This window comes from Triturus cristatus, chromosome 10 (assembly GCF_964204655.1).
Source record: "Triturus cristatus chromosome 10, aTriCri1.1, whole genome shotgun sequence".
NCBI classification, from domain to species: Eukaryota; Metazoa; Chordata; class Amphibia; order Caudata; family Salamandridae; genus Triturus; species Triturus cristatus.
The window spans coordinates 1,130,779,349-1,130,796,922 of NC_140593.1; the positions used below are offsets into that span (position 1 = coordinate 1,130,779,349).

Genomic DNA, 17,574 nt, shown 5'->3' on the forward strand with positions numbered 1-17,574 from the left:
GTCTGCAAAGCTGAAGTATTTTGTGGTTTCTAGGCCATGCAGAGTACTTCCTTGGTCAGGCTTAACATACAGAAGTCTAACAAAGAACTGAGACAGAAACAGCCCTTTTCATCACATGCCCCTTAACTGTGGAAAGAGCTCTCGCTGTCCATGAGACTTCCTTCCTCCCTATAGTGTTTCAGAAAAGATTTAAAGACATGCATCTTACTGTCTCCTACCACCCAAGGACTGATCCTTCACCATGCCTCTTCCCTCTCTTCGATGTAACCTGCTCGTGGTATGTTTTATAAGTGTTCCTGTATGCAGGTAGCCTGTCCTCCATGTGGGTCACAAATTCCGGTTGCTGTATGCAACCATCGGTTGACCTTTGGGCTAGGTCAGTTCTCTAGCAATAATCCTAGCCAAAATAGGAATACAAGTGCCAACCTTCCCAGTGTGTTACAAAATGGGTTAATTCTCTAAAGAGCAGTTAACATCCAGCTTGCACTTTCTCAAGAAAACATTTTGAAACTTCTCTGTTCTTTTCATGTACTTCCCTGGATCCACATTCTTAATCAGATAATCTCATTTAACCTCAGCCCTTTTCTAAAATGTTACAAAACAAAAGTAGAACCACACGTATTTGCTTCCTCAGTGCTTTAAGGTGGTAGGTGCTGAGCACCTGCACTCCCTTAGTTAGAAAGGGAGAGTACCTGCCCTTCCCAGCACTGGTGCAATACTTATACTCTGTTGTGACTTATTAATAACAGAGTATAATGCGTGCATCCATTTGGGGGATGATCGATTACGAACTATACTTCCCATAATGCACAGTTCCATATGACCATCCCATTGGAGGGAGTGCTGTATTTAAATGAGAACATCATATGCACGCATCCTTTCCGTGAAAGCCTCTGAAGTGAAAGCTGAGGAGCTTTCGAAATGCGTCCGGCAAACCTACACGGAGGTTGTTGATGGCTGTAAGCGGTATCCGTCCATACCATGGAAAGAGAGTTCTCTTGCTGCTGCTGGCAGAGTGCAACTCAACTGATGGACACATCTGAGCTGAATATATATATATATATATATATATATATATATATATATATATATATATATATATATATAATTCTGTTCACCCTAACCCTAGGGTTGCAAGAACCTGCACATCTATATTCCATTTAAAACAGAGTTTTCTGCTCACTTTTCTTTCTTCTGTCGTGCCATACGGAATAGCCACAACCATGTTTTTACGTGTCGCCTGTTCAGTGCATGCACTGCAATTAACATGAGTACTTTCACAAAGGCACATAATCTGCCCGCAGCTGTGCCTTATTCACAAAAGAAATGCAGCAAGTCTGCAAGTACGGCGTGTGCTTTCAGAATCACCTGAAAGCACACGTCCTGCTTGTAGACTTCTTAGCCGTAGCTGCCAAGGTTTCCGGTTGCCTATGTGTGACATTTTCATAATTTCAGGGAAATTAGGAGTGACATTCAATGACCATGAGTGACACTTTATCGGAAGCAAAATTGAGCAATGAAGACGAGGGAAACATCAGAAATTGCTGCTGCAATGCATTCTCTGTTCCTGCTGCTCTGTCTGCTATCCAGGAACTACTGTTAGTTCTTGCTTCTGGCAGGTTTGTTGGTCTTGCTACAAATGCTATGACTACCATGCTAACTTAGGGCCTTATTATGAGTTTGGTGGTGGGGGACCGCCTGCACCACCAAACCCATGTGAGCACCACCTGCCAGGTTTTTTCTTTTATTTGTCAGTGGCAGGCTGTTCCACTGCGGTGCCTATAAAAAGGGCACCGCAATGGGAATACCAAAGCAAATTCCTGCAGGGCATGGATTTGCAAGTCCATGCCCTGGGGGAACTGGTGGTGCATGCTCATGGGGGTGCATATGTGCCCCCCTGCATGTATTCCCAGGTATGTAAGCTTGCATAGGCTCCCAACATTTCCCCACCATATCAACAGAGTTCCAGTTGATAATCTTTAGTGAAATCTTATATTGGTACCACTTTTGGAGTTCTGTGCTTTTCTAAAGCCGAAGTGTACTTGCGTGTGTAACCAATTCATGTCATGGTGTGTGCATCTGAATTGCAAACCTGCCTTAAGACCCATCATGTTGTGCTGGATGTGTGGAAATGAACCATCTCTTCACTTTTTAAGCAAAGGTTGGGAGTGATTTTTGCACTAATATTTGTCGCTGCACCCACACGCGCAGTCTGGTGCTTGGCACACACAGCATTGGCTGCAGCGCACAAAGACCTTACACTGCTGCACACAGAGGAAACAAAATATTGCTAGAGACATGCAGACATCATAATTTTAGCCAACTCGGGGTCCATCCCTGGCATGAACTCTAACACTGCATCACTTTACTCACAGAGTATGCTCAGGAAGCATGAACGTTCATATTCAGTCTAGGCAAAGGGACTACCTAATAATAATTGTTCCTGTCTTAGGGCTTCATCAGCACTTCGCTAGGTCCATGAAGTCTGGTTGGGCCATGCATCAGCAATCACTGATTAAATCCCTTCCTGAAGCCCAACGGTCAAGGAAAAAAGTAATCATCCTCCTCTTCCATGAACCTGTGTGTGCCCTTCACTTATAAGGCCATTTGCAATATTAAATAGACACTGTACAGCTACTAAATGCCATCCAGGCCAGACCTCCCCATTCTTCAGTGCAGCAAAATCCATCCAGTCTCTCCAGGCAAGAGGGTTTTATTTCCGCCGAGACATCTGCCACTGCCTCGTCCACCTAAAGAAAATGGGCAGTCAATAAGGAGGTGGTTAGATGGAAGAGCGGTCCTTTCCCCATCCTCAAAAGTGAAGACTGAAGTCCCAGGGACAAGCCACCCTTCTTTATACAGTCTTGTTGGGTCAGATCCACTCCAGTCAGGGCTCTGAGGCTTTCTCTCCAACAGACCACTGGATCCAGATAAACACGGATGCACGGATTGTCCTCTGACTAGTGAACAACAAATGTGCTGCCACCTCCATCGGAGCTGCTGCTTCACATCCCAAAATCTTACAGGAGAGGTTGAGAGACTGCTCCCTGTGGACACAGCTGATCCTATGTAGACCTCTGACAGGGAGCAGTGTTAATACTGCCACTGCTTCCTTGTAAGAGAAAATGAGAGTAAGTTCTGTTACTCCCCTTTCCCAACCCCGGACCTCTGAAATCTAAAACTGATGTTTTTGCGGTGTTGACCACATGAACTACGTACTTCTGTTGAAAGTGGTGGACAAGGGCAGAAACCGAACCCTTTGCATATCTAGTTCCAATTGGAAATAATGAGAGCTCCCAGCATCTCTAGATATGTAACTTGTTTGGTTGTCTGGTGGCGAATCGTGTGGGAAAATCTTCAATGCTACTCCACAAATTTCAGCATCTTCATCATAATTCCTTCCAAGCCGTGGTTTTGGTCAGTTTGTCATGGTGTCAAAACTTTTAATTCTACATCACGAATTTCAACATGATTACCCCAATTCCTATTTAGCTGTGGTTTCTGTTAGTTGGTCAGTTGTAGTCAAGGTATCTTTCAACCCTGGTTTGCCCTTGTGACTTCCGGCTCGTGTGCTTTACAAATACACCTGTTACGTTATGTTATGAATTCGAAGTCTAAACTAGAGCAAACATTGTTCTCCCCGAGACAGACTAAGTAGCACGCCAAATTTGGTCATGACTGAGACCGTCTGGAGATATTGTTCTGATTACCCGCCGGTTTTTCGTTTTCCTCGCTTGAGTTGCAATTTTCTATGTGCCCTATCATTTCTGTCTGTCTACGTTGCATTTGTCTTGTCCTTGGTTGACAGCATGACCATGTGATTTGTACCGGACATCTTATGGAGTTTTGAGCAACACAGTGGTGTTTTCTTGTAACGGTGGCTCCTGATAAGCTGCCTTTTGCCTGCAGCTGGTGCTTCATGCGGTCTTGTCTCAACATGTTGAAGTATTATTTTCATTTGTTTAAGGTGTAGGTACAAAGTAATTTGGGATGTCGGCCACATGTCGAGTTTTGTTCAGACCGTCATTGAAGGCGGTGGAAAGTGACAGGATCAGAAAGAAGGCATGCATGTTTCTGTCTGGCTAAATTTAGACCTCAAAACATATGACCGTACCCTCTCTGGGACTAAACTGGGGTGCTGGTCGTGTGAGGCAATGCTAGTGCTGTGCCTTGCAAGCTTTGTGGCTCATTGGTACTGCTGTGTCCTGAAGGCTCCTGTGATGCAATGGTAGTGCTATACTATGCACATTCTGACCCAATGGAAGCAGTGTATCCAGCATGCACTGACTCAGTGCTAGTGCTGTGCCTGCAGGCCTCTGTGTCTGTGTTAGTGCCGTGCTTGCAGGCCTGTGCATCTCAGTGGTAGGGCTGTGCCATGCACGCTGTGACCCAGTGGTAGCACTGCACCCTGCATGCTGTGACTGAATAGTAGAACTGTATCCAGCATGCTCTGATTCAATGTTAGTGCTGTGCTTGCGGGTGCCTGTGCCTCAGTGCTAGTGCCATGCCTGCAGGCCGCGGTGTCTCCGTGCTAGTGCTATCCCTGCAGGCCCCGTGTCTTAGTGATAGGGCTGTGCCTGCAGGCCCCTGTGTCTCAGTACTAGTGCTGTGCTTGCAGGCCCCTGTGTCTCAGTACTAGTGCTGTGCTTGCAGGCCCCCGTGTTTCAGTGCTAGTGCTGTGCTCGTAGGCCCCCATGTCTGTGCTAGAGCTGTGCCTGCAGGCCCCATGTCTCTGTGCTAGGGTTGTGCCTGCAGGCCCCCTTGTCTCAGTGCTAGGGTTGTGCCTGCAGGCCCCCGTATCTCGGTGCTAGTGCTCTGCCTGCAGGTCCCCCATGTCTCGTGCTAGTGCTGTGCCCTGCAGGCCCCTCTGATGCAATGGTAGTGTTGTACTATGCACATTCTGACCCACAGATAAAACTGTATCCTGCATGCTTTGTTTTTGTGCTAGTGTTGTGCCTGCAGGCCCCTGTGTCTGTGCTAGTGCTATGCCTGCAGGCCCCTGTGTCTGTGCTAGTGCTGTGCCTTCAGGCCCCTGTGTCTCAGTGATGGGGCTGTGTTTGCCGGCCCCTGAGTCTCAAAGGCAATGCTGTGCCTGCAGGCCCCTGTGTCTGTGCTAGTGCTGTGCCTGCAGGCTCCGGTTTCTGTGTTAGTGCTGTGCCTGAAGGCCCCTGTGTCTCAGTGCTAGTGCTGTGCCTGCAGGCCCCCGTGTCTTGTGCTAGTGCTGTGCCCTGCAGGCCCCTGTGATGCAGTAGTAGTGCTGTACTATGCATATTCTGACCCAATGGTAGTACTGTATCCTGCATGCTTTGTTTCAGTGCTAGTGCTGTGCCTGCAGGCCCCTGTGTCTGTGCTATGGCTGTGCCTGCAGGCCCCCCTCTCTGTGATAGGGCTGTGCCTGCAGGCCCCAGTGTCTCAGTTATAGTGCTGTGCCTGCAAGCCCCCGTGTCTCAGTGATAGGGCTGTGCCTGCAGTCCCCGTGTCTCAGTGCTAGTGCTGTGCCTGCAGGCCCCCGTGTCTCAGTGATAGGGCTGTGCCTGTAGTTCCTGTGTCTCAGTGCTAGTGCTGTGCCTGCATGCCCCCATGTCTCAGTGCTAGTGCTGTGCCTGTAGGCCCCCATGTCTCAGTGCTAGGGCTGTGCCTGCAGGCCCCGTGTCTCCATGCTTGGGCTGTGCCTGCAGGCCCCCTTGTCTCCATGCTAGGGCTGTCCCTGCAGGCCCCCCTGTCTGTGATAGGACTGTGCCTGTAGGCCCCCGTGTCTCGGTGCTAGTGATGTGCCTGTAGGCCCCCGTGTCTCAGTGCTAGCCCTGTGCCTGTAGGCCCCCGTGTCTCAGTGCTAGCGCTGTGCCTGTAGGCCCCCGTGTCTCAGTGCTAGCGCTGTGCCTGTAGGCTCCCGTGTCTCCAAGCTAGGGCTGTGCCTGCAGGTCCCCATGTCTCGTGCTAGTGCTGTGCCCTGCAGGCCCCTCGGATGCAATGGTAGTGTTGTACTATGCACGTTCTGACCCAATGGTAAAACTGTATCCTGCATGCTTTGTTTTTGTGCTAGTGCTGTGCCTGCAGGCCCCTGTGTCCGTGCTAGTGCTGTGCCTGCAGGCCCCTGTGTCTGTGCTAGTGCTGTACCTGCAGGCCCCTGTGTCTCAGTGTTAGTGCTGTGGTTGGAGGTCCCTGTGTCTCAGTGCTGCGCCTGCAGGCCCTGTGTCTGTGTTAGTGATGTGCCTGCAGGCCCGTGTGTCTCAGTACTAGTGCGGTGCCTGCAGGTCCCTGTGTCTCAGTGATAGTGCTGTAACTCTGTGATATTCAGGGCTCAAAAAATCAACTCGCCCACTTGCATTGTTGAGTAAGATTTATTCAGGAGGAGCTATTTTTAGGGACTACTCGCCCTGTCTGGCAAGTTGAAAATCCATTCACTTCAGTCACAGAACAAAAAGTAAATGTAGGAAACAGAAGTCAAAAGTCAGTTTGTCTTCCTACATGTATTTCTCTTTCTGTGACTTAAGTTAGAGGATTTTGTAAAGTGAACTGTGTGACAATTGAACTTTGCACAGCCTGTTGAATGAAAGGTTGTAAGATGTCCGGCTTTTTTCTGACACAACACTGAAATAGGTAAGTGAACTTTTCAAACATTTCAAATATATTTAGTTAGTCATGAAGACCCATTTTTGTAATTCTGTGGTGAAAAAAATTATTTTTATAGGATCAAAGCAAATTAGAACACTTTGCTTGGTGATGTGCAAAGTTGAAATATTTTTGCTGAAACCCAATTTCCAAACATTGTTTATGCGCTATTATCAGTAAAACTACATGTTAGTGGGAAAGTTTTGTGGCCATTTCAAAGGAAAATATGCTATCTGTAAATGACAGTGCACTACCACATCATGCTTTGGTAACACATTTATGAAAAGTGAGTTTTTAAACATGAACTGGGAATTATTACTGCTCCTGACCACATGACAATGCCAATAGTGAACTAAGAGGCAAGCCAGGGCTCATGTGTACCCTAGATATGGTTTTTATTCTTGCTATACATGGAGCAAACATTTAGTCTAGTAAATAAAGAGGTTTTTTGTACAACAGAAATAGTGAACTTGCATATTTGAAGGTGCTCTCAAGTGATAATAAAGAAAAAGGCTGCTCCATAAGACAAAATATTTGCCTAGATCACACAATTTGAGGCCAGTTCACGGGTCAAGAACATTACAGTTAGGTCGAGTAGATTATTAAAGTTACTAGACCTGCAGGTCTAGTTACAGTTTTACGATTTTTCGAGCCCAGCTAGTGCTGTGCCTGTAGGCCCCAGTGTCTCGGTGTTAGGGCTGTGCCTGCAGGTCCCTGTGTCTCGGTGTTAGGGCTGTGCCCGCAGGTCCCTGTGTCTCGGTGTTAGGGCTGTGCCCGCAGTTCCCTGTGTCTCGGTGTTAGGGCTGTGCCCGCAGGTCGTTGTGTCTCTGTGTAAGTGCTGTGCCTGCTGGTCCGTGTCTCAGTGATAGTGCTGTGACCCAATGGTGGTACTGCGCCTTCAGTTATTTGACCCAGTGTTAATGCTGTGTCCTCCATGCTCGATGAAACAATGGAAGTGTTATGCTCTGCTGTACTAATGTATTTTGTGTCTGTCTGTTCTGTGGTGAAATTTTCTGGTGTCCCTTGTGAACCGGTGTTAGTGTTTCTGCTGTGTGACTCTTGCAGTCTGGTGTGCGACTCTTGCAGTCCCTTCTCTTGTGACCCAGTGTTTGTGCTCTCGTAAGACTGTGGTAGTACTGCGCTCAGCAGGTCCTGAACAGAATGGAAGTTCGATGTCCTGTGACTGCGGTACGCCTGTGTCCTATCTCGTCTGTGACCCAGTGTTTCTGCTGTGCCTTGTTGCCCTATGAGAGCAAGGTAAGTGCTGGCACGGCCCTGGGCACAGTATGACTCCGTGGAAGAGCTGTGCTTGCAATTCTGTGGTAGTGCTGTGTCCTGCCTACCCCAGTGGCAAGAAAGGAAAACCGCGACAAAGGGAGAAAATGGGGATAAAAAAACCTGCAAATGTGAGATAGGGACGGGAAGTGCAGGCTGGTGGAAGAAAGGGCCATGAGGTGGAATTTAGAGCAGGCAGCCTTTGTATTGGCAACATTCAGCTGTACTAGTGACAAGCTGCTAAGAAAAACTTTGGGCTTCTGGCCTGCACATAATTATTAAGGCTCTCTGTTTATCATTTTTACAGATAAATACGGACAGAAAACTATTTATTTTCCTGTCTGTATTTATTTTTAAATGTGGATAAAAATGGAAATTGGGTTGTTTTTGAGTGATTTTTAAATGCTTTCAGTCATGACTGCCAGGCATATAGCTGTGCAGATTGAAAAGCAAAGGGATTAAAAGAAATAGGGATTTTAGTAAAGAGCCTTACACAGCAATACATTTGCAAAACTTTAATACTAAAATGTACATATTTTCTTACATGTGCAGATTTTACCATCTGAGTGTGTATATATCATTGAAACCTGTCAGGCGTTCAGGCACGAGTGCGCATTAACTGGTTAAATAAATGCAGAAATATACACATTTCAGCTTCATTTTTTCATAAATCCTAAATAAATATGGATAAATACAGGTAAAATTAGCAAAAAATAAATATGGATAAATACAGACGGAAATTACAAAAATATAAATACCATAAAATCGGGAGCCGTAATAATTATTTACTTATATTTTTTCAAACAAATCAAGCACTGCAGTTTGAGATTAGTTATTTCCATCATCCCTGCGGTGGCATCTCATTTTTCCCCCCAATCTTTTTATCCTGCGGTGGTATCTTTAGTCGAACTTCTGTTGCTGTCTAGTGATGCTCATCTGCACTGCTTTGGTAGTGAACAGTGTCAAACTCCCCTGACGGCACAGAGACGTTGGCAGCAGTCTTGGCTGGAGCCTTTCTCTCAAAGGGTGGATGGGGCTTCACTCCAGTGCTGCAACCTGTATTGTTACATATGGGAGGCCCATGCACATACCAGCCAGCACCAAATAGTTGCACAGACTGTCTGTGCTAGAAAACTGCCATGTCCGTAGCCAAACATACCCATCGTAACACGGAGAGAGCGCTTGCCTGTATTAGGTGGCTAAAGAAACTTTACCATTGCTTGGTGCCCTCAACGCAATTTTAGTTTTTCTCCAAATTTTGTTTTTCGCTTTGCCCTCAAGGGTACCGAAGTAATCAAAGCCACAAAATAGCTTGTAGAAACTTTCTTTGTAATTGAGGCTGGCTTACTTTATTTGCAAAGATGAAGCCTGCAAGTGGTGATTTCTATTTTCTGTTTTTGTTGTCCTATCATTTTTTCTAATACACTGTAGTGTGTGGGTCCCCTCCCTCCTTTTTTCCTTTGAACAACTACGCACAGCCTCCCGCTTGAGACTTGTTATGACTTAAACTGTGTTCGGCAGTCATGGGTACTTCTCCCAAAGGTCTTTGAGTGCTTTCTAGATCTTAAATTGAGGAACACTGAGGGAGCTGGTTGTCAGCTGGGAGGTAAAATCAGCCCGTACTATCCACATGTATCGCACGTGTGGAGCGAGTAAGTCCAGCTGTCTTCTGGATGGGAAAATTATACCAGAAAATTGTGCCTTCTCCCAGGGGTGATAACATGCTGAAGAGCTGATTCATCCATCCATCCACCCCTAAATGCAGCCCCCTGGTCCTCAGCCTACCCGGCGGTTTGTCTTCGTCTCATATGTCCAACCTAGCCCTGGAAGAACCCCTCTGACACTTAACATTCTCATGTCTGCTCAAAATAGCAATGACCTCCTATAAACACAGTGTCCGTCGTTAAACCTCCAATTGAGTACTTCAAAAGGTTGAAGTCAAAGGGTTATACTAAAATCGGAATCGGCCATTGCGTCCCTGTCAGGGAGTGGCAAGAGACCCCAACTGAACTTATCCACGATGTCTACCTCGCAGGGGACGGTTAAGGCCTCTGGTTGATTTAAGCGGGTTATTTTCAGTTGTGTTATTGCCCCGTGTGGACGAGATGCTGCTGGCCAGCAGAGAACGGTGAACCGAACATACAAAACTCACTTATCTTCCATCCCCAAGGTCTCTCTGCTATTAGAAGCACTTGGCGCACCTGTGTCCTACTAAGTGCGAAACGAGCTGTAACTATCTTTAGACGCTGCTCTTCTAGCTGAGACGTGTATTGCGTAAGTCTTCGAACACCGCCTCTGGGAACGGAAGTAAATCTTTCTAATACTATAATTGTACCCTTTTCCCTGTCCTCAAGATACTTATTTTAAAGAGAATTGATTGACGCACTGAGCGAATGCGGCATAGAAGAGGCAGCTTCTCTCTCTCTCTCTCTCTCTCTCTCTCTCTCTCTCTCTCTCCTCTCTCTCTCCTCTCTCTCTCTCTCTCTCTCTCCTCTCTCTCTCTCTCTCTCTCTTGTGAAAATGACAGGATACTGGAGTCCCCATTGCTAGACTGTGCAAGGTTTAGTCACACTGACGTAGTGAACCCACAGATGATGTAAACCCCGCATGCATGCACACCACCGCTGATAAATCCTCATGCTTGTGGCTGCGGGCAGTGTTTTGTTAAGAGTAGATCAACTCAGAACACACATCATGCTCTCTTGTCCCTCAAGCTCAACAAACGTTGTGTTTTAGTAGTCGCAAGCTTGACCAAAGCAATGGTGCTCATCTCCGTGTCCATTACTAGGACAAAATACATAAGTGCATTTACAGGTTCCTTCACATGGGCTGTTCCCGTCACCATCATAGGTGTGTTAACCTAGAGTAGTAGTGTGAAGCCAGCTCTGCTTTGAGCTAGCCATGCCTGTCTGGAACGACCCCCGGGTTATATGATGCATACTCCGGCCACAGGATGGCCTTTGGCTGTCTGAAAAAGACTGTGTTCCCAAAGTTCAGTCGCTACAGGATGCGCTGACTGAAGTTCTAGGATTCGCATACAACATAGGGTAGCCACAAACATTTGTGTACCTGAGAAAAAAAAAGAAAACGGTCTTAGAGCCCGGCTATTACAGATCATTGCTTGGCTTCATAGTCACTCTCATTATGTTGCTTCTCATTGGTCATCGCGCTTGTGTGTTTGACTCTTGATAGAGCTGGATCTAAGTACTAATTAATTTGTCTTTATTAGTGTCCTTCAGTTGGTTGTGCTCGGATTCGGGTACTTTTTTTTCCCTTCGCTCCAAACCGCCTCCCCGCCAACACCCTCCCCCATTCCCCTTCGCCCCGCCCCATATCTATGTGCGCGAAGTGCGGTGGCCTTTTGAATGCAAATTTTCCGACTTATTTTAGAAGATAATTAAGCTGCAGTTTTCGATCATGTTGGGTTGGTTGCTTTGCAGGTAAGTTAGCTCGGCGGGTTGTGTAGTGGCTGCTGGCACATGTTCAAATTGTGGCATGTGGCAGGGCCGACTCGATGTTGGTTGAGATAAGGTGGGGCGAGGGGGGGGTCATAGCACATTTCTGTTTGCATGGGGAGGTATCCATGGTATGCTCAAGTGGGTAGTGTTACAACAAACAAATGATGGACGGAATGCTGACAATGCAGACATTCTCCCCCAGTCAAGAGATCTGGGTTAAATCCATCGTTCTTTTGCCCACTACACCACCCCAGTTAGGACATGGCCATATGCAAATCAGTCTTGACCCTGTGCCTCATGGGAACAGTCCAGACCAAACTGCCAAGCCATGTCTTCCCTGGACCGGAATCGAGCATCCTAGGACCGGTTTCTGGCTATCAGCCGTCATCAGCCAGGATAGCTTGACTCCAGTGGCGTAGTGAGCACGGGTCCCACGTCTGGGAATACCCATCCCACTTAGGGCGAAAAGCGTTACAACAAACAAATGATGGACGGAATGCTGACAATGCAGACATTCTCCCCCAGTCAAGAGATCTGGGTTAAATCCATCGTTCTTTTGCCCACTACACCACCCCAGTTAGGACATGGCCATATGCAAATCAGTCTTGACCCTGTGCCTCATGGGAACAGTCCAGACCAAACTGCCAAGCCATGTCTTCCCTGGACCGGAATCGAGCATCCTAGGACCGGTTTCTGGCTATCAGCCGTCATCAGCCAGGATAGCTTGACTCCAGTGGCGTAGTGAGCACGGGTCCCACGTCTGGGAATACCCATCCCACTTAGGGCGAAAAGCGTTACAACAAACAAATGATGGACGGAATGCTGACAATGCAGACATTCTCCCCCAGTCAAGAGATCTGGGTTAAATCCATCGTTCTTTTGCCCACTACACCACCCCAGTTAGGACATGGCCATATGCAAATCAGTCTTGACCCTGTGCCTCATGGGAACAGTCCAGACCAAACTGCCAAGCCATGTCTTCCCTGGACCGGAATCGAGCATCCTAGGACCGGTTTCTGGCTATCAGCCGTCATCAGCCAGGATAGCTTGACTCCAGTGGCGTAGTGAGCACGGGTCCCACGTCTGGGAATACCCATCCCACTTAGGGCGAAAAGCGTTACAACAAACAAATGATGGACGGAATGCTGACAATGCAGACATTCTCCCCCAGTCAAGAGATCTGGGTTAAATCCATCGTTCTTTTGCCCACTACACCACCCCAGTTAGGACATGGCCATATGCAAATCAGTCTTGACCCTGTGCCTCATGGGAACAGTCCAGACCAAACTGCCAAGCCATGTCTTCCCTGGACCGGAATCGAGCATCCTAGGACCGGTTTCTGGCTATCAGCCGTCATCAGCCAGGATAGCTTGACTCCAGTGGCGTAGTGAGCACGGGTCCCACGTCTGGGAAATCCTTGAAGCTTGACCAAAGCAATGGTGCTCATCTCCGTGTCCATTACTAGGACAAAATACATAAGTGCATTTACAGGTTCCTTCACATGGGCTGTTCCCGTCACCATCATAGGTGTGTTAACCTAGAGTAGTAGTGTGAAGCCAGCTCTGCTTTGAGCTAGCCATGCCTGTCTGGAACGACCCCCGGGTTATATGATGCATACTCCGGCCACAGGATGGCCTTTGGCTGTCTGAAAAAGACTGTGTTCCCAAAGTTCAGTCGCTACAGGATGCGCTGACTGAAGTTCTAGGATTCGCATACAACATAGGGTAGCCACAAACATTTGTGTACCTGAGAAAAAAAAAGAAAACGGTCTTAGAGCCCGGCTATTACAGATCATTGCTTGGCTTCATAGTCACTCTCATTATGTTGCTTCTCATTGGTCATCGCGCTTGTGTGTTTGACTCTTGATAGAGCTGGATCTAAGTACTAATTAATTTGTCTTTATTAGTGTCCTTCAGTTGGTTGTGCTCGGATTCGGGTACTTTTTTTTCCCTTCGCTCCAAACCGCCTCCCCGCCAACACCCTCCCCCATTCCCCTTCGCCCCGCCCCATATCTATGTGCGCGAAGTGCGGTGGCCTTTTGAATGCAAATTTTCCGACTTATTTTAGAAGATAATTAAGCTGCAGTTTTCGATCATGTTGGGTTGGTTGCTTTGCAGGTAAGTTAGCTCGGCGGGTTGTGTAGTGGCTGCTGGCACATGTTCAAATTGTGGCATGTGGCAGGGCCGACTCGATGTTGGTTGAGATAAGGTGGGGCGAGGGGGGGGTCATAGCACATTTCTGTTTGCATGGGGAGGTATCCATGGTATGCTCAAGTGGGTAGTGAGCGCAGTCTGTGCACACTCTGTCCCCGCACATCAAGACGGGAGGGGTCACAAAGCACCCAGTGAGCCCAAAGCGGTAAATAAATAGCACCACTCTCTTGCTGGCGGCTCTCTTCATTATTTGCTTTTTTTTTTTTTTTTTTTTACTGTAAGTGTGCACAGGACCCACGTCTGAGCATACCCGTACCACTTAGGGCAACATATGAAAGTATATAAAAGGTGATGGATGGAAAGCTTGAATTAATCTCAGACACTGGTAATTACTCAGGCTGCAGCCCAGTCCATCGTTATTTTGCACACCATGCCACCTCCGTTTGGAACCGAAAGGCTAGCAATCCAGGTCATGTTTTGCTAAAAAAAGATGGATTGGGATGTGGGCTGAGCGATTGCCTGTGGCTGAGATTAATTCTAGTATTCCACCGAATGAATCCTCTTATCTGTGGTGGACGACTTAAATGGCAGGGCTGATGAGGGATGCACACAGGCACTGGTACTACTAGACCTGTCGGCAGCATTTGATACCGTTGACCATGGGATTCAGGGGAACTGCTTTAAATTGGATGAAATCCTTTTTAAAGGATCGTATCTAGTCAGTCCGCCTCTCACCTTACAGCTCTGCTAAAGTAAGCGCGAATTGCGAGGTACCACAGGGCTCCTCCCTGTCCGCCCATCTCTTTAATCTTTATATTACCCCTTGATACATACCTTACAACAACAAAAGTTAAAAATCTATAACTATGCAGAGGATATGCAGATGATTTTTGCAATTGATGAGCCATCGGACTGTAAGGTATTCTTCTAGAATACTATGCTATTCATCAGAGACTGGATGAATAGCAACCAGCTAAAACTTAACTTTGACAAAACAGATTGTCATCCCCAATAATAAATTAAACTATTGGACTCCTGCTTACTGGCCAACAGAGTTAGGTCCCCCACCTAATCTCAAGAGCATGGCAAAAAGTCTCTGCGTTCAAATTGATGTGAACCCATCCATGAAACCCCAGATAAGCATGGTTACAGCCTCTTGTTTTCTTCGAATTAGGAAGTTCAGAAAAATGTGAAGCTTTTTCACTAGAGAGGCCAGCATTTTAATCATAATGGCTTTGATTTTGTCCAGAATTGATTACACCAATGTGCTGCATCTGGTTCTCCCTATTAACCAAAATCGTAGACTTCAGATGGTACAAAATCAAGCGGCTAGAATCATTTTTCAACAGCCAACAGCCAAGATTTTACCACACGAAGCCTCTGATGAAGGGGCTTCATTGGGTCCCAGTGACACAGGATGCGTTATTTTCAAAGCGATCCACAGCGAAGGTCCCAAGTACATATCTGCAAGGATCCATAGATATTCCCTGAAACATAATCTCAGATCTGCTCAAAGGAATTTACTGATGGTCCCGAGATGTATACGCAAAAGGATGGGAGGGACACGGTTCTCCATGTTAGTTCTCCAACTCTGGAACTCTCTGCCCATCGCAATCAGACAAGCAGCAAACTACATGTGTTTTAGAAAGATGTTGAAAACATGGCTATTTACTCAAGCTTTTAACTAGGTGCGGGTTCAGATGATGACGGTTTACTAACTCAGCGCCAAGAGACCGGACTGTGTACGCGCCCTCCTCAAATTCCCAATAACATAACATTCCGTCCATCACCTTTTTAGGTCTCGCCTGACCCAGCGCATGTGCTGGTCTGGCGAGACTTTTTGAGAGGGCTCCAAAAAGTGCTACCAGGCCAGCCTAGAGCTACAGTGCATGTGCGCGGGCGCGCGCACCGCGATTACTTTTACTTTCACGGCCGCTTTGATGTTTGATAGCGATCACTTTCACTTTCGCGGCCCCTTGGCATAGCCAATAGGTCTTGCTTTTGGGACCTTATAAGTATTTAGTTATGCAAGTGTTACATGGCTAAACACTTATAAGGTCCCAAAGGCGAGACCTATTGGCTATGCCAATGCTTGTTGTTTTTGCAGTTGCATTCGCCGCCCTAAGTGTGACGGGTATGCCCAGATGTGGGTCTCACTGTGCCACTGGAACCAAGCTGGACCTGGCTGAAGAGCTCAAACTAGGGCGAAACTGGTCCTAGGTTGCTAGTGTACCTGGCCTGGCAGTTCGGGCTGGACTGTTCCCATGAGGAGCAGGGTCAAGACTGAGTTGCATATGCCTGGGTTCAAACTGAGGTGGCATGGTGGGCAATAAAAAGGATGGATTGGGATGTGACCCAAGCGATTGCCTATGGCTGAGATTAATTCAAGCATTCTATCCATCACCTTGTTGTTTTTGCATATGTTTGTGTGGAAGCAAAGAACTGTAGATTAATATTGGTGTACATTAAAAGTTCAGGTGATAGTTGCACTGTCAAGCCAGACCTAAAAATCCTTGTAGGTTTATTACTGCCCCCTCCCATCTGTGCTGCTGCCCGATAACAGCGAATGATCTAGTAATCAAAAACACTTTAACCCCTTGCATGCCTTTGACGGAACCACTCCGTCATGAGCCACGGGCGCCGTGTGCTCATGACGGAGTGGTTCCGTCATGCTGCGGCCGTTGGCGGCCGCTCCGCCCACGCGGCGCTAATTCCCCGCCTGTGCGGGCGATTAGCTCAAGAGGGTGGAGTCATGACGGAACCACGCCGTCATGAGCACAGCTCGCCCGTGACTCATGACAGCGTGGTTCCGTCATGAGCATAGCGGCGCCGTCAACCCCCCAAACCCCCCCCAGCGCTGCGGCAGAATTCGCGCCGCAGCTAGCATTACAATGTCATGTGTGCGCCAAGAAAGTTTAAGCTTGGGCAGCTGGGTAAATATACAAAATGATCACAGCTGTGTGGAGGGCAATTACTTTTTTGTGGAAGCATACAGCTTCTGTCCAAGCTAGACTTGTACTCCTGGCTTCCAACATGTGGGTGGAGTGAAACCCCCTCCTGGTGATTCTGACATAATTGTCTGGTGATAGCTGCGCTGTCATACCAGACCATAAAATTATGATACCTTATTCTCCTAAATAGTGCTTCATACCAATGTCTGCCGTTTCTCACTGCTGTAAATAACAACCACATCAATTACGCTAATGTAACATATCAACGCCCAGTCAGAGCACTGGAGGTACCTGTAAAGACACTGTATATTTCTCACCCCACTGACGTCATCAGGAAGTGCAAGGACACATTGTCAGCAAGAAACACCTTTGTGCTGTTTCATTGCATTTCCATATGGTAAAAGCTCAGACCAATGCCAAGTTTTTATATCAATAAGTTTTTTTTAACCAAAGAATCACAGTAAAAACAGAATGTGGAATATTCTTATTTTCATTGGGGAGCCACTTAGTATTGAGTAATCCAGCTTCCAGAATTAACTGTAAATAGTCACCGATTTGCATCCTCTGTCCCAGCATATATCACAAAATTCCATGTTGGCGAGCGATATCTTTTAAGTCATTTCGCGCCCTTAGGTCGATATGATTTTCTAGTCCTACTTTAGCGAAGTGTCCCCGTTTTCAGTTTTCAAAATCAGGTTACCATTACTTGATTGAGTGATTCTGAGTAGAAACAAGACTGTCTCCTGAAGACCGGCCCCTCTCAAGGATGCTCAGCAATCAGGAACATATATTGCCCTGTTTGGAAACTGCTGTGTGATGTAACCGGCAGTATGAGTATATTATGTTCTCTATTTGCAGCTACATTCTCTTTGTAAGTTGACTATCACATAAGTTGATTACATGTGATCCTGTGTATGCTCTGCCATCACTGTAAAGCGTTCTGTGGTCTACAAAATGTCGTTCACGCTATATATAAAAGTCCTCAATAAATATTGGCAGGCAGTGCTTGATAGTATCTTTGAGGGGGGAGGTTTAGCTTCTTCATAAAGTGCAGGTTTTGGGATCACCATAGTGGGGTCATTTAGGCTCCGAGCAAGAGCTAAATATAGGTTTGCACCAAGTTTC

General features: G+C 47.0%; 1 protein-coding gene across 2 annotated transcripts in view; it reads left to right on the plus strand.

Annotated features, from left to right (window-relative positions):
• Positions 1-17,574, plus strand: part of NHERF2 (NHERF family PDZ scaffold protein 2) — a 347,541-nt gene that overhangs the window by 278,314 nt on the left and 51,653 nt on the right. The gene's annotated exons all lie outside the window — the stretch shown is intronic.